This window comes from Dasypus novemcinctus, chromosome X, assembly GCF_030445035.2.
Source record: "Dasypus novemcinctus isolate mDasNov1 chromosome X, mDasNov1.1.hap2, whole genome shotgun sequence".
NCBI classification, from domain to species: Eukaryota; Metazoa; Chordata; class Mammalia; order Cingulata; family Dasypodidae; genus Dasypus; species Dasypus novemcinctus.
The window spans coordinates 137,333,327-137,359,448 of NC_080704.1; the positions used below are offsets into that span (position 1 = coordinate 137,333,327).

At 37.1% G+C, this 26,122-nt stretch overlaps 1 protein-coding gene and 1 pseudogene across 1 annotated transcript in view; both read right to left on the bottom strand.

Annotated features, from left to right (window-relative positions):
* Positions 1 to 26,122, bottom strand: part of TENM1 (teneurin transmembrane protein 1) — a 1,381,582-nt gene that overhangs the window by 247,141 nt on the left and 1,108,319 nt on the right. The gene's annotated exons all lie outside the window — the stretch shown is intronic.
* On the bottom strand, positions 3,561 to 4,354 carry LOC105744892 (small ribosomal subunit protein eS1-like; annotated as a pseudogene).

The following is a 26,122-nucleotide window of genomic DNA, read 5'->3' on the forward strand; positions in this document are numbered from 1 at the left end:
AAGTCAAGGTCCTTGAAAGACTGCAATCTCAATGAAAGGGAGGGTAACAAATGCTACCCACTATCCCATAGAAATGGCAAGGAAATATTTATATAAAATAATAATTAATGTGGGAGGTATAAAACAATGCAGAGATAAAATACTACTACATAATAATATATAAGATGAAGGAATATCCTGCATGAAAAACTTTGAAAGCCCGGTACAATTTCAGAGTTAGGTAAGAAATACTTTGTTAAGTGTGCATATGAAAATGTAAAGATGTAATTCTGTTTCTAATAATTGTAACCTAAGTAATTTTCACTATTGCCTCCTGATGAGAAGATCTAGAAGAACATTTCATGCTCACAGATTGAACAGATTATATTTTTTAAATATTTTGGAAGTTACTGGAGTTTACAAAGCACTAAAGAATTGTTAAGCAAAGATTTAGGATAAAAAGAAAACACAGAAAGGTGAACCTGAAATTTGGACATGTTTTTACTGTAGGTCAGTCAATTCTGGAAGAGGCAGATGGAAAGATAAGATACTGAGCAAGGCTTTTAATGGTGTCACAAGGCAGAAAAAATATTTGAATAGATAATGACTAAGAAATTTCCAAGAAGAAATCAAGCCAAACATATAAACTAAAATTGAAGGAATTAAAAGGAGAAAAGATAAATTCACAATCAGAGCACTTTAAATCCTCCTCCCCCCCCCCCCATTAACTGATAGAAAACAAACCTGAGAGGCTATGGAATATCTGAGCAACAAGATTTACAAACTTGAACTAATTGACACATAGAGAAAACTGAAACCAATGTCTACAAAATACAGATAATTTTCAATTGCACATAGAACATTTAAAAATATTGATGTATAATATATACTGAGCAAGTCTTAACATATTTCAAGCAAGTCTTGACATATTTCAGAGTACAGAAATCATATATAGCATGTTTTCTGCTCACCTTAAAATCAACCTTGAAATCACTAACAAAAGATAACTATGAAATCCACATGTGTTCAGAACTTAAGAAATTAACTATAGAAAAAAGAACAAATCACACTGGAAATTAGAAATATTTTGAAATGAATGAAAATGATATCACATATCGAAATTCCTAAACCACTTAAAGAATTTATGCAAGATATGACTAAAGATGTACAGGATAGTAAGAAGACATTGGGAGAGCACAAGAAACAATTTGAAAGCCTGCAAAGAAAAGTAACAGACTTTATGGGAAGGAAAGACATGGTGGAGGAGATTAAAAATGCATTAGAGTCACATAAGAGCAGATTTTAATTGCTTGAAGAAAAAATTAGTGACTTCGAAGGCAGAACATATGAACTGGAAAAAACCGAACAGAAGGAGAAGAGAATGAAAGAAAAAGGGATGTCTCAGGGAATTGAATGACAACATGCAAGGCACAAACATTCACATGATAAGTGTCCCAGAAGGAGAAGAGAATGGAAAAGGGGCAGAAAAAATATCTGAGGAAATAATGACTGAAAACTTCACAACCATTATGAAGGACATGGATATCAATATCCAAGGACAACACACCCCAAACAGAACAAATCTGAATAGACCTACCCTGAGACACCTACTATTCAGAATGACAATTATTAGAGATAGAGGATTCTGAAAGCAGCAAGAGAATAGCAAACCATCACGTATAAGGGAAATTAGAAAAGATTAAGTGCCAACCTCTCATCAGAAACTGTGGAGGAGAGAAGAAAGTGGAATTATGTATTTAAGGTACTGAAAGAGAAAAACTGCCAGCCAAGAATTACGTATCCAGGAAAGCTGTCCTTCAAAAATGAGGGTGATTTCAAAATCTTCACAGACAAGCAAAGACTGATAAAATAAGTAACCAAAAGACCAGATTTATAAGAGATACTAAAGGGAGTGCTGCATCTTGAAAGGAAAAAACAAGGGTGAGAGACTTGGAGAAGAGTTTAAAAATGAAGATTATTAGGAAGGGTAAATGAAAGGATAAGAAGACAGACTGTAGAATGGTAATGACAACAGGGAACTGAAGGACAAAATGGATGAAATAAGTAATGCTTCTAGAGTAATAACACTGAATGTTACTGGATTGAACTCCCCAATCGAAAGACACAGACTTATATAATGGATTTAAAAAATATGAGCAGTCTATATGTTGTCTACAAGAGACCCACCTTAGATATAAGGACACAATCAGGTTGAAGTGAAAGGTTTGAAAAGGTATTCCATGCAAATAGTAATTTAAAAAGAGCTGGAGTAGACCAGATAAATGTATAATTACAATATTATAGTATATGAAAAATAATTACTCAGTTTAATTAGCAAATTGTTCCTGTGATCACTATTCTCTAAGTTTCTTCATACAAAATAAACACTTACTTTTAATTAAAGAGGCCTGGAGAAGAGGTGTTTTTTTTTGATACTTAATTTTTCTTTAATTCTTTCTTAAGCATATCCATTAGTTAAAATAATTCACCTAGATCAATAATGATTTAGTATGACTACTGTTGGAAAAGATTCTAAGTTTTTCTGCCTCATAAAATTATGAATTGGCATATTGTTATCCGCTGTAATTCATTCCAATAAATGTGCAGAATTCACAAATAGGAATTTAATTATCCAGAAATAATTCTGGTCTAAGTAGAAATTAAATAACTAAACCAATAATTAATTTCATTCTTAGAGATTATTATGTCCAATAGTTAGAGCTGTAATATAAAAATTAGAATTATGTTATAATTATTTTTGTTATATAGAATTATTATTTATATTTATAAATGATGCTCTACTATCTATTTCTTATAATAGATGATATTAAATCTAACCTGGCATTACACATTTTAAAAAATATAATTTTTATTTATTTTTGAAAGATGCTTAGATTACATAAAATGTTACATAAAAAATGTAAGGGATTCCCATATGCCCCACTCCCCACATCTCCCACCCTTCCCCACATCAACAATTTCTTTCATTTGTGTGGTACATTTATTACAATTGATGAGTACATTTTGAAACATTGCCACAAATCTTGGATTATAGTTTACATTGTAGTTTACACTATCTCCCACTAAATTCTGTAGTTTATGGCGGTATACATAACGACCCGTATCTGCCATTGCATGTCACTCAGACAATTCTGAGTCCTGAAATTGCCTCCATATTACACCTCTTTGTCCCATTCCCTGACTTCAGCACCTCCAGTGCCCACTGTCTCCACATCAATGACATAATTTCCTTTATTGCAAGAATCACAATAAGTCTACAGTATTTTACAGTTTTACAAGAGTTGTCTGTTTAACAGCTAAAAATGTCATTGATTATACAGTTTGGATAGATCATATGGTATGTGAATATATCTCTACAAACCTGCTTAATAAACAAATAAATACTTGTGGAAGAATAGCCAGAAATAACAGACATGTACAGCAGGGGAAACAGAGAGATTAAGAGGGAAGGAATTTCCTTGTTTGTTTACTTGTTTTTGTTTATTATTACTGAAATAAAAAATTTAAAGCAAACCATCACAAATAAGATATTTTATTTGTCACTTTTAAAAGGCTGAATTTTAAACAGATTCTTGGACTGGTGGCTCATATCCATCAGCTTGTTCTACTTTAGCGCATGTCTCATCTCCAGTTGCTTTTCAAGAACTACTACCTTCACTGTGAAACTCCGTGAGTTTTCCCAATTCAAACGTGGGTTTCTAAAACATTTTTACTTTTCTAATGAGCACATCATGGAGAGGATAGATAAATTGACAAGTCTTTTCTATGTCTTTACCAATACTCTCTAGAATCAAGTTATTGACCACTTCTTTAAAGTCATTTGTCTGCACCTCTTGGGTCATGATTTCCATATCTTCTTCTGGATTTAGTGGACCTGTTGATTCTGGGTGCATGAGGTCTTCCGAATCTGATTGTTGCATTTTTTAGTAAAACCAGCACAGAATAGATGAAGCAAATAACCATTGGTAATTTTGGCATCAACATGTGCTTCAATCATGGTCTGCCATTTTTTGACCATGGAACCCTTTTTGACATGGTTAAGATCCATGCCATGGAATTTGGTTAGGCACTTTTTGCCCTGCATATCCTCAGTAATTAGCTTGAATTTTCTAACTGCAACTTCATCATTCTCTAGATCAGCAAGGCTCACTTCAAAAACATGACCCTTAAGACCATCAGTTGCAATTCTGGTTCCTTGAGTCCTTGTAACTAGTATTTTCCTGATATATCTTATATTGAACATTGCTGGTGTTTTTGCATTGTACCAATCCTTCTTAGAAAATGGATTGCCCACTTTCTTCTTTGCTCCCCTTTTGCCACCATTCATAAGGCACTTGTTCTTGTCAACCACCATGGTGCTGCTTAGACAGCCAAAAGGGCTAATAATGATTGAAGGGATGAATGCCCAATTATGTGATTATGCCAAATATCATTGATTGTGCACTTTGAATAAACTGTATGCTTTATTAATATGTATCGATAAATTGATTTGTCTGAAAAATTGGGTGGGGGAAATACAGCAAATGTAAGATATGGACTACAGTTAAAATTAATATTCTGACAATTCTCTTGCATAGTTTGTAACAAATGTTTCACAGCAAGGCAAGGTGTTGGTGGAGGCATAATGTATGGGACCCCTGCATGATATTATGCATGCTTATTTTGAAGGTTCACAACTTTTGCTATACACTTGTAGCAGTTTGAAATTATTGATGAATTCCAAAAAGAAATATTGGATTATGTTTGTAAAATGGTCTTTTCCTCTGGGCATATTAGAGTGTATTTTATTCAGAGGTTTTACTTTTACTTGATTCAATAATGATTAAGGCTTTGATTGGGCCATGTCAGTAAGACATTGCATCCATGCCCCCTTGGTGGGCAGGGACTCACAGAGAAATGACACTGTAGAGAAGGAAGGTTGGAGTTTTGAGCTGGAGCACTGGGAAGTAAGCACACAGAGGACCTTGGACATAAGGAAAGAGAGAAGGCCCCAGGAAGAGAGATGAGCAATTGCCTGATAGCTTGCAATTGCAGAGACCAGAGAATGAGCAGCTGAGACCAGAGAGAGGCAAGCTCTGGGAAGAGAGGAACCTAGGAATCCTGAAACTTTGCAGATGTCAGCAGTCATCTTGCTCCAGCACGTAGCAGTAGACTGGTGAGGGAAGTAACTTATGTTTTATGGCCTGGTAACTATAATCTTCTACCACAAATAAATACCTCTTATAAAGGTCAACAGATTTTTGGTATTTTGCATCAGCATCCCTTTGGCTGACTAAAACACACTAATTGCTTATATATGTTCATGAACGAATGATATAGTTCAATTTAAAAAAAACTAGTGTGATGTAGTCAAACCCATGAGGATAGAGACATGTATAAGGTGAAAAGGAAAACAAGCTGAAAAAAAAAAGAACCAAGCATTCATTATAACAAATTAGGAAAAAAAAGAAGAAAATAAATTAACAGAAAGTAGATGGGAGAAAATAGTAATTATAAAAATTTAAATTAAATAAGAAAGGCTCTATAAAGTCAATATTTGATGATTTGGATAGTACAATAAAACTGAAAAATCTCTGGTAGGATAGATCAAGAAGAAAAGATAGAAAACCCAAATAATGAAAAACAACAAAAAAGACACCACTCAGATCCTATAGAGATAAAATATTATAATTGGAAATTATAAAAAAATATTTTGTCAATACATTAAAAACATTTGGAGGAAATGAACAAGTTCCTAATAAAAACAAAACATAGCCTTATGGAAACAAGAAAAAATAGAAATTTTAAAGATAAAGTTTTGTGTTTTTTATATAAAACTTCCATTTTATAAAGAAAGGTAATACACAATGAAAAATATCTCCAGAAGAAAACTCCACATTCAGATGACTTCACTTATAAATACATCAAACTTTCAAGACAGAAAATCTACCAATCTTGCATAAACTTTCCAAAGAATAGAAAACAAGGAATAGCTTTACAAGGTTTTTTAATGAGACTAGGATAACCTTGATATAAAATTCTAACAAGGACATTATGAGGAAAAAATATATACAGGCTAATCTCACTTGTGAACATGGCTAGAAAAATCCTAAAGATATTAACAAAGCAAATCTAGCACTATATAAAAAAAAATGCATAATGATCAATCCGTGTTAATCATAAGACTGCAAAAATAGCTTTAACATTTGAAAATTAGTCAATGTAATTCCTCAAATTATTGGAATAAAAGAAAAATCATATGATAAATTCCACAGATATGTAAAACTATTTTATAAGATATTAAATACCCATTCATGATAAAACTGTATAGCAAACAAAGACTTAAAAGAGAATTTTTGTTTATTTATGCGTTTTCAGTTGCTCACCTTTCTTTTTAAATTGTATTTTTTGGAAGATATATAGATCACAAAAAATATTATATTAAAAAATATGAGGACTTTGGAGGATGGTGGAGAGTGGAGAAGGACGCCACAAATGTTGAACTGAAGAAAGAAAAAGATAGCAGGAAGAAACTAGGAGAGGGAAGCAAGATGGTGGCTGAGTGAACTTGCCTTGCAGTCTCTCCTGGGAAGAGGCAGCTGGGTGCCGCTGGAGGTTCTCCGAGGACGGGCTTTTTCAGGATTTTTGTTGTGAAGCGGGGGAATTTTTGATTGCGTACACAAATAATAGCGCTTCCACCTGGAGCCCCACCCCCACAAGCCCGGCTGCCTATCTTCAACAGAATTAGATTGCTGGCAATAAAGGGACGTAATTGGGAGGTTGTTACAGGGTGGTTGAGGGAGGGGGACACGTCTGGAAGTCGAGTGGGGAATATTTTGCGAAGCCTGGGAATTCCAGTTTTGGAATCTGTTTTTGGCGTTTCCAACTGAAGCCCAACCCACGGGCCGGGCTTCGGATCTGCATCATTAAATTGGCTGTGGTGTAGAGGCGCCCTCACGTGGCCATTTTGTGGGAACATGTGGGGGAGCTGTCCAAAAGCTGAATTGACGATATACCCACATAAATAAATCCTAGTGAGTAAGTGAATTGCAGGGTTCAGACATAATATAGAGTTTGCGGATCTGACTTCCCCCATAGGGCTGGCACCCAGGTGTGGGAATCCCTGAGGGCTGTGTTACACTGTGGGGCTCCTAGGCTTCCTGTTGACCAGATTTGAGGTTGCTGGGTCTGAATCCCCTAAACTCTGGTGGCCCACACCCCAGAGTCTCACACCTCTTGAGCCTTCAATATCTCAGACTTTCCACCCCTGAATCCATCACGCCCTGAGGTCCATCTGAGGTACTTGAATGCCTTAGCCTACAACGTTTGCTTTTTTCTTTATCGTTTCATTTTGTTTTGTTTTTATATTCATTTTATCTTATTTTTTAAATTTTTTTTAATGTCCTGATTGCTAATATTGCATTATCTGCTAGTCTTTTCTCCCAGCATATCCCCCAAAGTCTTTTTTTTTATTCAGTTATTTAGGGTTTTTTTTTCTTGTTGTTGCTGTAGTTGGTGTTGCAATTGTGGTTCGTGTATATCTGTTTTTTTCTTTCCCCTACCTGTTCCCCACCATTTGCCCACCCCCTTTTTCTTTCTTCATTTCTTTTCTTCTTTCTTTTTTTCTTTTCTTTTCTTTTTCTGTTTTTTCTCTCCCCCTTGTCCCTCATTTTCTACTTATTTTATTTTAACTCAATTATACAATAGGTGCAGCAGGGAACACCTCACATTTGCTGGGTTTTCTCATCCTCTACTACCTCATTTCTCTGTGAACTGATTTAAGCTACCTACACTATCCCTTTTCCCTACATCTTGATATCCGGCATCATCTACTGTCTCTCCTATATTCCACCTCCCACCTCCCTTTCTTTGATCCACAAAGTGTCTATCTCTTAATTTCTAATACCTTTGTTTTGTTTTCTGTCTGTTATCCACTCTTGAAAGTATTACCTTTCTTTTCTCTTTCCTTCTCTCACGAAAACAATAGCTTTTTAGCTCATACCATATTCCTCCCATATTCAGTCATCTACCTCATAATAGGTACTCTACCTACTGCTATAACTCTACACAATTTACACGAATCTAACCTCCATCCTCCCAGATCTCATATTCTTGTTTTGTTAACATATATCACCAATACTACTTTACACTTTTTCTTTGCTTACACAATTGCCTTTCCCCGGCACTAATACTTTCCTTTAAAGTGAACTTAACCAGCAACAAGAAATTAGAATAAGAAGAACAAAGTGACAAAGAGAAGATATAACACTTACACAAAAACAACAGCTAATTAATCTCCAAGAATAGACAAAGAAGCTAAGGAACTGATTAAACCCGTCAAGATAATATGATGACCAGACAGCAACAAAAATCTACAAACCAAACCAGTAATCAGGGAAACATGGCTGAATCCAATCAACAAACCAAAAATCAGGACGGGGAGCAGAACTTCGCACAAGCAATGAAAGATCTCAGAACACTTATCACTGACAAATTTGATGAAGTAATGAAAGAGGTTAACAACATGAAGACAACACTTGGAGGGGAAATTGCAGACATACGCAAAAAGATGACAGATATGATGGGAATGAACACCACAGTTCAAGAAATCAAAAATACACTTGCAGCAAATATCAGCAGACTAGAAGAGACAGAGCAGAGAATTAGTGATGTGGAAGACAGTACATCAGAAATCAAACAGATAGTAGAAGGGGTCGTTAAAAAGATAGAAAAAATCCAGATAGGACTTAGGGACCTGAATGACAATGCAAAACACTCAAACATACGTATTATAGGCATTCCAGAAGGAGAAGAGAAGGGAAAGGGGTCAGGAGGAGTGTTGCAGGAAATAATGGCTGAAAACTTCCCAAATCTACTGAAAGAGACAGAAGTACATATCTAAGAAGCACAGCACACTCCACTAGTCATAAACCCCAACAGGCCCAGCCCAAGACATATACTTGTCAAATTATCCAATGCTCAAGACAAAGAGAAAATCCTAAAAGCAGCAAGAGAAAAGAAAACCATCACATACAAGGGAAGCTCCATATGATTAAGTGTTGATTTCTCATCTGAAACCATGGAGGCAAGAAGGCAGTGGTATGATATAGTCAAAGTACTAAAGGAAAAAAATTTCCAACCAAGAATACTCTATCCAGCTAAACTAGCATTCAAACATGATGGAGAGTTCAAAATATTCACAGATAAACAAAAACTGAAAGAGTATACCAACAAGAAACCTCCCCTTCAAGAAATTCTAAAGGGAGTTCTGCAGGAAGAAAGGAAAAAACAGGACAGGCAGAGTTGGAGGAGAGTATAAAAGCAACAAAAAAAGACAAAAATAGAAGGAAAAAAATACAAACAAAATACGACAAACACAAATCCAATCAAAATATGGCTAACACAAATAATTCCTTGAAAGTAATGACACTGAATGTCAATGGATTAAACTCACCTATCAAAAGATTCAGACTGGGACATTGGATAAGGAAATATGACTCATTTGTATGCTGTCTATTAGAGACACATCTTAGACCCAGAGATGCATGGAGATTTGAAAGTGAATGGCTGGAAAACAATCATACAAGCAAACAATAACCAAAAAAAGGCAGGAGTAGCTATATTAATATCAGACAAAATAGACTTTAAATGTGAAACGATTGTGAGAGACAAAGAAGGATACTACATTTTAGTGAAAGGGAAAATCTGTCAAGAAGATAGAACAATTCTAAATATTTATGCTCCTAACAAGGGTGCCTCTAAATACGTGAGGCAAACGCTGGAAAAACTAAGAGAAAGAATAGATGCATCTACAATTATAGTGGGGGATTTTAATACACTACTATCTGCCTTGGACAGAACATCTCAAAAGAGAATCACTAAAGAAACAAAACATTTGAACAGTATATTAGAGGAGCTGGATCTAATAGACATATATAGATCATTACACCCAAATACAGCAGGATATACATTTTTCTCAAGCGCACATGGATCATTCTCCAAGATAGACCATATGCTAGGCCACAAAGAAAGGCTGAATGAATTCAGAAAGATTGAAATCATACAAAACAATATCTCTGACCACAGTGGAGTCAAGCTGGAAATTTGCAAGGGACAGAGGCCCAGGTTTCACACAACAATTTGGAAATTAAACAGCACACTCTTAGGAAAACAGTGGGTCAAAGAGGAAATCTCAAAAGAAATCAATGACTACCTTGAAACAAATGATAATGACAACACAACATACCAAAATTTATGGGATGCAGCAAAAGCAGGACTGAGAGGGAAATTTATAGCCATAAATTCATATATCAAAAAAGAAGAAAGAGCAAAAATTGAAGAACTGCACATTTGAAGGAATTAGAAAAACAACAACAAAGTAACCCAACAGGAAGAAGAAGGAAGGAAATAACAAAGATAAGAGCAGAAATATATGAAATAGAAAATAAGAAAGCACTTGAAAAGATAAACAAGACCAAGAGCTGGTTTTTGAGAAGATCAACAAAATTGACAAACCTTTAGTGAGACTAACAAAGAAAAAAAGAGAGAAGATGCAAATACACAAAATAAGACATGAGAAAGGCGATATCACCACTGACCCCACAGAAATTAAGACTATCATAAGATGATACTTTGAAAAACTATATTCCAACAAAAATGACAATTTAGAGGAAATGGACAAATTCCTAGAAACACATAAGCAACCCATATTGACGAAAGAAGAAATTGATGACCTTAACAAACCAATCACAAGCAGAGAGATAGACTCAGTCATTAAAAATCTCCCAACTAAGAAGAGCCCAGGGCCAGATGGCTTCACAGGTGAATTCTACAAAACATTCCGAAAAGAACTAACACCAATCTTGCTGAAACTATTCCAAAAAATTGAAACAGAAGGAACATTGCCGTACTCCTTCTATGATGCCAACATTACCCTAGTACCAAAGCCAAACAAAGACACCACAAGAAAGGAAAACTACAGACCAATTTCTCTAGTGAACCTAAACACAAAAATACTTAATGAAATACTTGCTAATCATATTCAACAACACATTAAGCGAATTATACACCATGACCAAGTGGGATTTATTCCAGGTATGCAAGGATGGTTCAACATAAGAAAATCAATGTAATACACCATATAAACAGATTGAAGGAAAAAAATCACATGATTATATCTATAGATGCAGAAAAAGCATTTGACAAAAAACAGCACCCTTTCTTGATAAAAACACTCCAAAAGATTGGAATACAAGGAAATTTTTCGAACATGATAAAGAGTATATACAAAAAACATAAAGCCAACATTGTTTACAATGGAGAAATCCTAAAATCCTTCCCTCTAAACTCAGGAACAAGACAAGGATGCCCATTGTCTCCGCTCCTATTTAACATTGTCTTAGAAGTACTTGCTCGAGCACTGAGGCAAGAACCAGATATAAAAGGCCTTCAAATTGGAAAGGAAGAAGTCAAAATTTCATTATTTGCAGATGACATGATCCTATACCAATAGAAAACCCTGAGAGATCTACAACAAAGCTTCTAGAACTCATAAATGAGTTTAGTAAAGTCACAGGTTATAAGATCAATGTGCAAAAATCAGTAGCATTTCTGTACACCAATAATGAGCAAGATCAGGAGGAAATCAAGAAACAAATACCATTCACAATAATAAATAAAAAAATCAAATACTTAGGAATAAATTTAACTAAGGAGGTAAAAAACTTATACACCGAGAACTACACAAGACTGTTAAAGGAAATCAAAGAAGACCTAAATAAATGGAAGAATATTCCTTGTTCATGGATAGGAAGACTGAATATTATTAAGATGTCTATCCTACCAAAACTGATCTACACATTCAATGCAATCCCAATAAAAATCAACACAGCCTTCTTTAAGGAAATAGAAAAACTAACTATGAAATTTATTTGGAAAGGAAAGAGACCCCGAATAGCCAAGGACATATTGAAAAAGATAAACAAAATTGGAGGAATCACACTACCTGACTTCAAAACATACTACAAAGCTACAGTAGTGAAAACAGCATGGTATTGGCATAAGGAGAGACACACAGACCAATGGAATCGAATTGAAAGCTCTGATATAGAACCTCACATATATAGACATATAATATTCGATAAAGCCACCAAACCTATTCAACAAATGGTGCCTGGAGAACTGGATAGTCATATGTAGAAGAATGAAAGACGATTACCATCTCACACCTTATACAAAGATCAACTCAAGATGGATCAAAGACCTAAATATAAGAGCCAAGACCATAAAAACCTTAGAAAGCAGTGTAGGGAAACATCTACAGAACATTGTAATAGGAAATGGATTCATGAATATCACACCAAAAGCACGAGCAGCAAAAGAACTAATAGGTAAATGGGACTTCCTCAAAATTAAAGCCTTCTGCACCTCAAAGGAGTTTGTCAAGAAAGTAAAAGGGGAGCCCACAGAGTGGGAGAAAATATTTGGCAACCATATATCTCATAAGAAACTTATAACTTGCATATATAAAGAACTCCTATATCTTGAAAATAAAAAGGTAAACAACCTATTTAAAAAATGGGAAAAAGATTTAAACAGATACTTCTCCAAAGAAGAAATACAAATGGCTAAAAAGCACATGAAAAAATGCTCCGAATCTCTAGCTATCAGGGAAATGCAAATCAAAACTACAATGAGATACACTCTTACTCCCATAAGATTGGCAGCTATGAAAAAAACAGAAGAATACAAATGCTGGAGAGGATGTGAAGAAAGGGGAACACTCATCCACTGCTGGTGGGAATGCAGAAGGATTCAACCATTCTGGAGGACAGTTTGGCGGTTTCTCAAAAAACTAACCATAGATTTGCCATATGACCCAGCAATACCACTGCTGGGTATATACCCAGCAGATCTGAAAACAAGGACGCAAACCGATATATGCACACCAATGTTCATAGCAGCATTGTTCACTATCGCCAAAAGTTGGAATCAACCCAAATGCCCATCAACAGATGAGTGGATCAATAAAATGTGGAATATACACACAATGGAATACTACTCGGCTGTAAGAACAAATACACTACAAACACACGTGATAACATGGATGAATCTTGAGAACCTTATGTTGAGTGAAGCAACCCAGGCATTGAAGGACAAATACTATATGACCTCAATGATATGAAATAAACAAGCTGCTTCAGAGAGATAGAGACTGAACGACAGGCTTACAGGAAATCAGGGGGTGGAGGAAGGATGTGAGCTGACGTCTGCAGCGATGAAATTTATGATGAGCTGGCAGTAAGTATGAACACAAAGAAGAGATAAAATGGGGGCAAGAGGTTGCCTTTGGGTGGGGCTTTGTGGGTTTGAGGGGGGCTGGGGACGGGCGGATGGGTAATATTGCCCAAAAAGTGGGGGGAGGGAGGGGTAGCATATGAACATTAGAGAGCGTCAGGTGTTGGTTGAGAGTAAAATGCTGAGAAAATCGTATCAAAATATAATTAAGAGGGTTACCTGTTTAGGATGCTCGGAGGGGATGGTCTGATGCGGGACGGGCTCCTGGGGAATGTCTGAATGCTCATTTTGTCAGAGTGGGTAGTACCATTGGGTAGAGACCCAAGTAGTGAGAGTGGGGGTGGATCCACATCCTGGGGAGGACTAATGCCATCAAATAGAGGGAACTGTATCTCTCGAGAGAAAGCGTGGCTCCCAGGGCATTGGGGCAGTTGAGCAAGTTAGGCCCTGAACACTGTTACAAGTATCTCTGGACTTGACTCCTCGGGAAACGGAGGTTGGCTGTCACTGTGGGCACCAAGGGGATGGGAAAATGGATGTTAAATGTGTGGAACCAAGGTAAATGTGGGGTAAGAGAGGAGTTTTGCAAGAGTACACAAGGATGGATATAAACCATGCAATATTACACCATAAACATATAGGGGACGACAGACTGATAATGTAAACCATAATGTAAAACATAGGTTAACTAACAATTTAGAAAACTGTATATCCTAAAGTATGCAGCACAATGTAAGCACAGATGTCACCTTGTTTGAAAGCTATTGTCTCAGACTCTGTACATCACTTTAAGTAAATATGATGTGAATAGGTTGTAAGAGTATCGCTGTGGAAGGGAAAAGGTTTTGTGGTGGATGTGTGGGAGTGCTGTATATTGTACATATGGATTGCTGTGGTCCAGGGCTCTTGTGAAGAGAAGTTCAATAATTAGGGGGGGGAAAAAAAAGAAAAAGATAGGATATAGAATTTTTCCAAGTCAACACGTATTCTATATCTAACCTTTAAACCCATCGCTATATGCCATTTTGCTAGTAAGGGATCCTGACATTATATTGGGCTTCAATTTTCAGGAAGTTCTGGATCACAGAGTGGTTCAACAATGGCAGCAGAGGAATACTGGTATAGGATACTATTGACAGGTGATATATGGCTGACAGGGAGCTATATAGGGCATATGTCCAGGGTGCATGGTAATGTTTGGATATACTCATAGTGGTAACAATTAAAAACTACAGCTGGGGGGGGGTACTGGGTTCCTGGCTGGGGGTGCTCTGTCGTGGTTCCTAGGGGAGCAGCGGCAGTCCCCCAGGTGCAGCGGCAAGGAGCAGGAAGGAATGAGGGTCCAACAGTGAGCCCCTGATACTAATGACTATGCTTGTGAGCCTATATGCCGGAAATAAGAACAAGGCCTAGAGCAGCACTGTGCTTGGGAATTTCCTCCTGACAGCCTTCATGTTACTCAAATGTGGCCAGTCTTGAAGCCAAACTCAGCATGTAAATGCAATGCCTTCCCCCCAGCATGGGACATGACACCCGGGGATGAGCCTCCCTGGTACCGAGGGACCACTATCAAGTACCAACTGATGATGCAACTGGAAAATGACCTTGAATTGAAGGTTCGATGCAGATCAGCAGAATATCCTTGTCTACACATAATAACATGACTTTAAAATGCTGTTTGACCTTATTAAGGGGGAAAAGGAAAGGAGAAATGAGTTTTTATGGCTACGAGTCTCTAAAAAAGAGTCTGGAGGCTGTCAGAAGGATTGCCCTTATGCACAATTGAGCAGAGTCTAAGAGACAGATAAAGAAGATAAAATCCCCAGGTATTGGTTCCTTGGAGGGCTAAAGAGACCCATGGGTTCTATGGTCATGGCAGATGGGGTTCACTGCCATGTCAGATGGCCCTTCTTTGGAGCTGGTGTTTCTGCATGATGAAACTGGACTCAGATGGGATCTCTTTTCACAAGACTTTCATGCTACTTTACTGGAATTGTAGTTGGTGTTGGGATTTAAGATATAGTTAGGGGATTTGAATCTCTGGACTGACAATATGATAGCCAGGCCCTGAGCCTCAACAGACTCCAGCTCTTACAATCGGATTTATTGGACTCACCTCACTCAACTAAGATGGAGTTGAAGAAGGACAACCACCACACCATGGAGCCTAGAGTGCCTACAACTGAAAGCAGGAGGATTGCCTCCAGTATCCATGTGGAATCTGAGCCTCCTCTTGACATAGAGGTGCAACGGACACAACCAATCCAAGGTCCACAGAGAAAAGGTGGCATTGGAGTGGGAAAAGTGGACATGGTGGCTGATGGGTATGGGGAATGGCAGGAAGAGATGAGATGTGGAGGCGCCTTTGGGACTTGGAGTTGCCCTGGATGGTGCTTCAGGGGCAATCACCGGACATTGTAAATCCTCCCAGGGCCCACTGGATGGAATGGGGGAGAGTATGGGCCATGATGTGGACCATTGACCATGAGTTGCAGAGATGCCCAGAGATGTACTTACCGAATGCAATGGATGTGTCATGATGATGCGAGTGAATGTTGCTGGGGGGGGGGGGGGAGGGGAGAGTTGGGGTGGGGGTGGTGGGGTTGAATGGGACCTCATATATTTTTTTAATGTAATATTTTTACAAAATCAATAAAAAAATATATGAGGTTCCCATATATCCCACACCCCACTCCTCCCACACCAACAACCTCTTTCAGCATTGTGGCACATTCATTTCACTTGGGGAATACATTTTGGAGCACTGCTGCACTGCATGGGTAATAGTTTACATTGTAGTTTACACTCTTCCCCAGTACAGTCAGTGGGTTATGGCAGGATATTTAATGTCCAGCAACAGTCCCTGCAATATCATTCAGGACAACTCCAAGTCCTGAAAATGCCCCCACATCACATCTTTTCTTCCCTCTCCCTGCCCTCAGCAACTACTGTGGTCACTTTCTCCACATCGAAGCTACAATTTCTTCCATTACTAATCACAATAGTTCTATCATAGAATACCAGTAAGTCTACTCTAATCCATATTTTATTCCTACATCCTCCAAACCCTAGGATGGTGATGTCCACTTCACCTCTTTATCGAGAGGGGGCTTAGATGCCACATGGTTGATGGATGTGATTCTCCTGTTTACAGTTGTAGGCACTCTCAGTTCCCTGGTGTGGTAGTTGACCATCTTCACCTCCCTGTTAGTTGACCTGGGTAAGACCAATGAACCAGAGAGTAGGAGCTGCAATTCTGCTGAGGTTCAGGGCCGAGCTGGCACATGGCCAGTCCAGAGTTTCAAATAAAAAAGAGATTAGCTACAAAATAGTTTAAAATATAAACCAAAATGTAAACACAAATGTTACCTTGTTTGAAAGCTATTGTCTCAATATCGTACATCAGTTTCAGTAAATATAGTATGAATACGTAAAAAGATTATTGCTGTGGAAGGGAAAAGGGTTTTATGTTGGATATGTGGGAGTACTGTATATTGTATATATGAATTACTGTGATCTAAAACTTTTGTGAAGATAAGCTTAATAATTAGAAAAAAGAAAAGAAAAAGATAGGATGTAGACATTGAGGAAAAGACGGAAGTAGTTGCCTTGCCAACTTACATGTGGGGCAACACTTATTGCAGTGATGGAAGGCAAAACATCAAAAACAAAACTTTTGCATTTTTAAATTTTTTGATACCCCAATTTATTTTTACCTTAATTTTTCCAAATTAATATCTATTCTATATCTAACCTTTAAACTCATCACTATATTCCATTTTACTATTAATGGATCCTGGCAATATATTGGGCTTCACTTTTGAAGCCAGGGGAGCTCTATCACAGTCCCTAAAGGAACAGCAACAATCCCCCAAGTGCAACAGCAAAGACCAAAAAAGAATGAAGGTCCAACAATGAGCCCTTGATACTAATGACTATGTTTGTGAGCCCATGCACCTGAAATAAGAACAAGGCCTAGAGCTGCAGGGTGCCTAAGAGTTACCTCCTGAGAGCCTCCATGTTGCTCAAATGGCCTGTCTTGAAGTCAAACTCAGCATGTAAATACATTGCCTTCTCTCTAGTGTGGGACATGACTCCCGGGGATGAGCCTCTGGCACCGAGGGATTATTACCAAGTACTAGCTGATGATATAACTAGAAAATGACCCTGAATAAAAAGGTCAACTCGGACCAGCAGAATATCTCAATCTACATGTAATATCAGGAGTTAAAAATACTTTTTGACCTGAATAAAAGGGGGAAATGGAAAAGACAAATGAGTTTATATGGCTATGAGTCTCCAAAAAGAGCCAGGAGGTTATCAGAGGGGTTGCCCTTATGCACACCTCAGCAGAGTCCCAGAGACAGATAAAGTAGGTACAACCCCAGGTATTGGTTCTTCTGAGGGCTACAGAGAACCACAGGTTCTATGGTCATGGCAGATGGAGTTCAGTGCCATGTCAGGCAGCCCTACTTTGGAGTTTGTGTTTCTGTGTGATGGAGCTGGACTCAGATGTGATCTTTGTTCACAAGCCTCCCCTGTTACTTTTACCAGAATTGTAGTTGGTACTGGGGTTTAATGTATACCCAGGGGACCTCAATCTCTGGACTGACCATGTGGTAGCCAGGCCCTGAGCCTCAACAGACTTCAGCTACTACACTCTGGTTTATTGGACTTACCCCACTCAGCTAACATGGAGTTGAAGAAGGTCAACCATCATACCATGGAGTACAGAGTGCCTACAACTGAAAGCAAGAGGATTGCATGCAGCATCCATGTGGAATCTAAGCCCCCTTTTGATATAGATGTGGAGTGGACACAACCATTCCAATGTCCAAAGGATGGAAGAATAGAGTATGGATTAGAGTGGACTTACTGATATTCTATTCATGAACTATTGTGATTAATAATCGAAGAAAATGTGGCGTTGATGTGGAAAAAGTGGCCATGGTGGCTGCTGGGGGTAGGGAATGGGAGGAAGAGATGAGATGCAGGAGAGTGTGGGCTATGGTGTGGACCATTGACTATGAGGTGCAGTGGTGCTCAGAGATGTACTCACCAAATGCAATGAATGTCTCATGATGATGGAGAAGGTTGTTGTTATGGAGGGAGGAGTGGGGTGAGGGGGGTGGGGGGTATATGGGGACCTCATATTTTTTTAATGTAATATTAAAAAAATAAAGACCAAAAAAAAAGATTAGCTACAAAAACCCCCAGAGTAAACATAATATGCCATATATAAACTCTGAAAATTTTTCTTTAATATTAAGACAGAAAAGATACCTATAATAATTACTTCTATGCAATGCTATTTTAGAGGTCCTATGCAGTACATTGGGGTAAAAATAAGTATAAAATATAGAAAGGAACAAATAAAATCATCATTAGTCAAAGACAACATGATTGTGCATGTTCAAACACAAAAACTAATCTATACATAAATTATCAGAATGTGGATTTAATAAAATTTCTAGTCAAAACAAAAGCTTAATAGAGTGTTTTCATCAAGTATAACATTATGTATCACACTAATCAAAGATGCTGTTAATAGGGAAAAGTGTGGGAAGAGGAGGGTTTCGGAGTATATAGGAATCCCTATATTTTTGATGTAACATTTATGTAATCTAAAACTTCTTAAAAAATAAAATAAAAAGAATGGAGGGAGTTATATTGGAATTCTGGATTTTCTACATGATTTTTCCGTAAACCTGCAAAGCAGAGTGCACATCACCATGCCCATAAACTAAGGATTTGGAAATGAACAATGGTCTAAATAAGACTTACTATTATTCTACTATGAGTTTATTATTATTCTAGCAATGGAAGAACTCTCATCACTGATTAAAGACAGTGACCACCAGAGGTTCTGAGGGATGTCAGAAGGAAGAATATGTGTAATATGGATGCATTTTTGGGACATTGGATTTGTCCTGCATGACATTGCAGTGACAGATACAGGCAATTGTATATTTTGTCATAACTTACAAAATTGTGTGGCAAAAAGTGTAAACTATAATGTAAACTCTAGTCCATGGTTAAGAGCAATGCTTCAATATGGATTCATCAATTGTAACAAGTGTACCACAATAATGAAGGATGTTGTTAATGTGGGAAAGTATGGGAGGAGGAGGGAGTGGGGAATATGGGAATCCCTTATATTATTAATATAACATTTATGTAATCTAGGGTTTTTTAAAAATAAAAATTAATTATAAGAAATAAGTATCAGATCCAAGAAAAACTTTTAAAAAGTATATGTTAATAACAATTACAAAATTTAAAAATACCATTTACAATAGCATCAAAATATCATATATCTAGTAATAAATCTAACAAAAGATGTGCAGGATCTACACCCAAAACTACAAAACTTTATTGTGAAAAATAAAAGAAGAGTTAAAGTAAGGGAACGCAATATCATGCTCAAGTATAGGAGGATTAGCAGTGATGTCAATTTTCCTCAAATTGTTCTGTAGATTCAGGGCAACCCCAGTCAAAATCTCAGCAGTTTTGTTTGTGTGTGTGTGTGTATGTGTGTGTATGTGATTATTGATCAACTAAAGATAGAAGTTGTATAAGGTGAGAGGATCTATTCTAACAGATATCAAGAATCTTAGAACCATGTTAATTTAGAAAGTGGGTATTGAAACAATGGCAAATAGAACACTCACGTGAATATAGAGTCCTAAAAGAGACCCACATGCATAAAAACAATTGATTTATGGCCAAGGTGTCACAGCACATAAGTTGGGAAAGAATATTGTTTTCCATTAAATGGTGTTGCAAAAATTGGATGTCCATTAGCAAAAACATAATAATCTCTACCTGAACAACATAAAACAATGTCAGGTAGAATGTGGTAAATACAAACCAACAAATCTTCTAGAACCCAACATAAAAGAATAAATGCATGATCTTTAGTGGGGAAATATTTCTTAAACAGTACACAAAAAGAACTAAACATAACAGGAAAATAATAAATTAGACTACATCAGAATTAAGAACTTTTTACCCAAAAAGAGTGAAAAACAGGCTACAGAGTGGGAGAACATATCCCCAGTACACATAACTGAGAAAAAGTTTGTATCCAGACTACATAAAAACTTAAAATAAATAATAGAAAGACATACAACGGAGAGTTCTACGAAGATGACATCAGAGTAGGTAGGCAGAGCACAATTCTCTCACCAAAACAAAGGATAAAGGGTCAAAAGCTGTCCAAGGGATCTGTTTGGGGTTCAGCAAACAAGGACAGTGATACACAACTCCAAGGAGGGTGAGGTAAGGGGGAGACAAAGAACTGGAAATAATAAACATGAGTTAACAAACCCTTCAGCAGCTGTGAAGGGTTCCCATTTCCCACCCTCAAGACATTAAGCCTGGATAAAACCCCTGGGTCATTGCAGCTAATTGAGGCAGGAACAGACATCTTCCTCCATGTCAACTGTCACAAGGGAAGAGAGGGTGTGAGTTGAAAGGCTTTTCTTCAGTGAATTAGGCCAGCAGAGCCTAGTTTGAATCTTTGATCTGGCCAGACCAGAAACACTGGAAAGCTGAAGTCAAAGGCAATACCTTTGTGGAAAGGTTTGCTGAAGAGCACCATCTGCTGATTGATTAGGAAATTGCAAGGAGAAAAACTGCTTTTAGGTCTCTCTTATGCCCCCTGGGAGAAAATGTGTGCCCCATTAGTGAGTGTTTGACCCAATTTTGATAACTTAATCTCATCAATTTTAAAGACTTAAGTTAAGTTAAACCAAATATCAGGGAAATGCTATGAAAAAAAATCTAACAAGCAAGAGAGAGAAATTGATGATCAGAGGAAATTCACCAATATATTCAGATGCCTAGACATCAGCAAAAAATTACAAGCTGTACTAGAAAAGAGGAAGCAATGGCTCAGCCAAAGGAACAAATCAAATATCTTGAAGAAATACAGGATTTAAAACAACTAATCAATGATAATCACACAAATCTCCTAAATCAATTCAAATAATCAAAGGAAAATATGATTAAAGTGATAAAAGGTATTAAGAAGACACTGGGTGAGGATATAAAAAAATTGAAAGCCTGCAAAGAAAAGTAAAATAACTTATGGGAATGAAATGCATGATGGATGAGACTAAAATTACATTACAGGCACATTAGAGCAGATTTCCTGTGCTTGAAGACAGAATCTGTGATTTTGAGGTCAGACTATCTGAACTGGAAAAGAGAGGAGAACAGAAAGAGAAAAGAATGGGAAAAATAGAATAGGTTCTCAGGGAATTGAATGACAATTTGAAACACATGAACATAGGCATTTTCAGTGTCCCAGAAGGAGAAAAGAATGGAAAAGGGGCAGAAAGAATATCTGAGGAAATAATGACTGAAAACTTCCCAGCCCTTATGAAAGGTATTAGTATCAATATCCAAGAAGGATGATGAACCGAAACAGAATGAATCTGAATAAACCTACTCCAACATACCTGCTATTCAGATTGACAAATATCAGAGATAAGGAGAGGATTCTGAAAAAGCAAGAGAAAAACAAAGCTTCATACACAAGGGGAACCACAATAAGATTAAATGCTGACCTCTCAACAGAAATCATGGAGGAGAGAAGAAGGTGGTATGATGTATTTGAAGCACTGAAAGAGAAAAATTGCCAGTCAAGAATTCTGTATCCAGAAAAACTGTCCTTCAATATGACAGTGAGTTTAAATTTTCACAGACACAGAAAAACTGAGAGAATGTGTTACCAAAAGACCAGAATAAAATGAGATATTAAAGGTAGCCCTGCAGCCTGAAAGGAAAAACAAGGGTAAGAGAATTGGAGAAAAGTGTTGAAATGAATATTATTAAGAAGGATAAAATAAAGGATAAAATGACAGACAATAGTAAGATATATCAATGGAAAGCCAAAGGAAAAAATGTATGAAGTAAGTAATGTCTTTACAGTATTAACATTGAATGTTAATTACTTGAATTCCCCCCCAAAATATATGACTAATAAAAAATATGAGTCATCCATATGCTGTCTACAAGAGACTAACCTCGGATATAAGGAAACAACCATATTGGAAGCGAAAGTTTGGAAAAGATATTCCATGCAAATATTAACCAAAAAAGATCTTCAGTAGTGATACTAATATCAGACAAAATAGATTTCAAATACAAAACTGTTATAAATGATGAAGAAGGACATTATACATTAATAAAAGGGGTAATTCTCAAGAAGAAATAAGTACAATAAATATATATGGACATAACATGGGTGCTCCAATATACAAGATACACTGGCAAAACTGAAGAGAAAAATAGATGTCTCTACAATAATAGTTGGAGACTTCGATACACTACTCTCAATATTGGATACAATATGTGGGCAGAGGTTAAATAAAGAAACAGAGAGCTTGAATATTATGATGAATGAATTCATGTAACATATTTATAGAGCATTGCGCCCCAAAACAACAGGATATACATTCTTTTCAAGTGTTCAAGAATCCTTCTCCAGAAAAGACCATATGTTGGGACATAAGACAGGTCTCAATAAATTTAAAAAGCTTGAAATTATACAAAACACTTTCTCTGATCATAACAAAATGAAGATGGAAATCAATAAAGGATGGAAAAAGGGAAAATTCAAAAGCAAATGGAGATTAAGCAAAACACTCTTAAATTATCACTGGGTCAAAGAAGTACCTGCAAGAGATTCTGAAATATCTTGAGGTGAATTAAATGAGAATGCAACATATCAAAACCTATGGGACACTGCCAAGACAGGGCTGAGAGGGAAATTTATAACCCACAATGCTTACATTAAAAAAGAGGAAAGACCTAAAACTGATGATCTGACAACAATCCTGAAGGAACTAGAAAAAGAACAGCAAACTAGTGCCAAAGCAAGTCAAGGGAGAGAAATAATAAAGATCAGATCAGAAATAAATGAAATTGAGAATGAAAAACAATAGAGAGAATTGACAAAACCAAAAGTTGGTTCTTTGAGAAGATCAATAAAATCCATAATCCTTAGTAGACTGACAAAGAAAAATAGTGAGAAGATGCAAATAAATAAAATCAGAAATGGGGAGGGGGCTTTAACACTGACCCTGTGGAAATAAGAGATCATAAGAGGATACTATGAACAACTCTATACAAAAACTAGACAATGTAGAAGAGAAGTACAAATTCCTATAAACACATGAACAAGCTACTTTGACCCTAGAGAAATAGAAGACCTCAATGAAAAAATCACAAGTGAAAAAATCGAAAGTCATCAAGAACTTCTCAAAATGAAAAGCCCAGGATCAGACTGCTTCGCAGATAAATTCTACCAGTCATTCAAAGATGATATAATACCAAACTTGCTCAACTCTTCCAAAACATTGAACAGGAAAGAATACCAAAATCGTTCTATAAAGCTGACATATATGTGTGTGTGTGTGTGTGTATAATTACATTGGAAGAAGGACTGTGAACAAGAAATTAAAAGTATGATGTGACTGCCTTGAGCATAAAGGAATAGGTGAGTAAAGGAGTTAGATGTGGACATTCTTAGAGACTTCTCCTGCCTCAGGAATGTAACCTTATCTTAGCCTAAGGATAGACTAACCTATCTTAATGTAAGGATGACGTGCTTGGGGACCTTCACGCCAAGCACACAACTGTGTCTTTGCTGGTTTCTTATCTTTGCTGTGCATTATATGTCCCTGCTTAGCATTCCATGAATAGCAATACCCTTTCTAACAGGATGTTTTACAGACTTCATGTCTCTCCTTGGGGGAGCTGGCCACTGCCACGTGGACAGACACTGTTGTCTCAGAATGCTTTAATCACTCATAAGTTGCAAAATTGTCAAGAAGTCTGAAGTTTCAGAACTCTTTAAAAGAGACAGCCACTAGATTGCTGGTCAGTCTCACCTAAGAGAGGGTGCTCTGCCTGGGACTGTGATTCTGATGAGGACTCTGTCGGGCTGTTGAACCGGACTTCACAGCCTCGTGAAAGACCAAATATTGAGTTTCCCCCCAGTTTGGTGAGTGTTTGTAAATATACTTACATTTTTATTTGCACTTTCTAATTGGTTTATTGCATTATATTGTGAGTAATCAATAATTGTGATTGTTTATCTGTTTATGAATCATCCACACAGCAACTATTAAATAAATTGCTAGGCTTTATTCGTATTTTGGGTCTCTTCTTTTCTTTAGCAAAACAAAAGCCACCTTCAACCTAATACCAAAAGCAGATAAATATATTACAAAAAAAAGAAAATTACAAATATCTCTAACGAATATAGATGCACAATTCCTCAACAAAATAATTGCCAAATGAATCCAAAAACACATTAAAAGAATTATACACCAAGAGTAAATGGATTTTATCCAGAGGTGGAAGGGTGGTTCAACCCAAGAAAATCAATTAGGATAATAAACCACATTAATAAATTGAAGAAGAAAAATCACATGAGACTCTCGATTGATGCAGAAAAGGTTTTTTTTAACAAAATTCAGCATCCCTTTTTGGTAAAATCACTTCAAATGATAGAAATAGAAGAGTGCCCTCTGTCACTTTTATTCAATATTTTGCTAGAAGTTCTAGTTAGAGCAATTAGGCTAGACAAAGAAATAAAAGGCACCCAAATAGAAAATGAATAAATAAAATTTCTCTATTCACTGATATGATTCTATATCTAGAGTCTACTGAAAAACTCACAACAAAGCTACTAGAACTAATAGACGAGTTCAGCAAAGTGGCTGGATACAAGATTAATATGCAAAAAAAACCCCAGTAATGTTTCTATGCACTATTGATGAGCAATCTAAGGAAGAAATCAGAAAAAATCCATTTATAATAGCAACTAAAACAATAAAAAATTTGGGGAAAAAATTAACCAAGGACAAGGACATAAAGGACCTGTATTCAGAAAACTGCAAAACATTGCTAAAAGAAACTGAAGATTTAGGGAAACGGACTTGGCCCAGTGGTTAGGGCGTCCGTCTACCACATGGGAGGTCCGCGGTTCAAACCCCGGGCCTCCTTGACCCGTGTGGAGCTGGCCCATGAGCAGTGCTGATGTGCGCAAGGAGTGCCACGCCACGCACGGGTGTCCCCCGCGTAGGGGTGTCCCCCGCGTAGGGGAGCCCCACGCGCAAAGAGTGCACCCGTAAGGAGAGCCGCCCAGCATGAAAGAAAGTGCAGCCTGCCCAGGAATGGCGCCGCCCACACTTCCCGTGCTGCTGAGACAACAGAAGTGGACAAAGAAAGAAGACGCAGCAAATGGACACAAAGAACAGACAACCGGGGGGGGGGGGGGAATTAAATAAATAAATAAATCTTTAAAAAAAAAAAAGGAAACTGAAGATTTAAATAAATGTTTTACATTATGGTTTACATTTTAGCCTATAAACTTTCATACATTTTTGGTGTGATTTAACATGTCCTATATCCATCATTGCATGATCTTGTGGAACACTTTCATTGCCCTTCAATTACCCTGCTTCCATCTATTCTATACCTGTCTCCTCCTCTCCTCAGGACCCACAGTGACAATCAATCTTCACTACTGGAAGGACCAGATTCACAGATACTTGCAACAATGCTGAGGGCTTGACATATTAGACTGCCCTAACCTATTGGGAGCTATGAATTCTCTTGAGAGACACGATTCACTTTGTTTGAGAACATCGTGCCTCCCCAGGATGTGGGTACACCTTCACACTCATTGTATGGGTCTCCACCCAATGACATAGCACACACTATGAGAAGATGAGCACTCACACACTCCCTGGAAGACTGTCACTGTGCCAGATGCACCCCCTTAAGCACCTTAAACAGATAATCCTTCCTTATATTTTCTAAAGGGTTT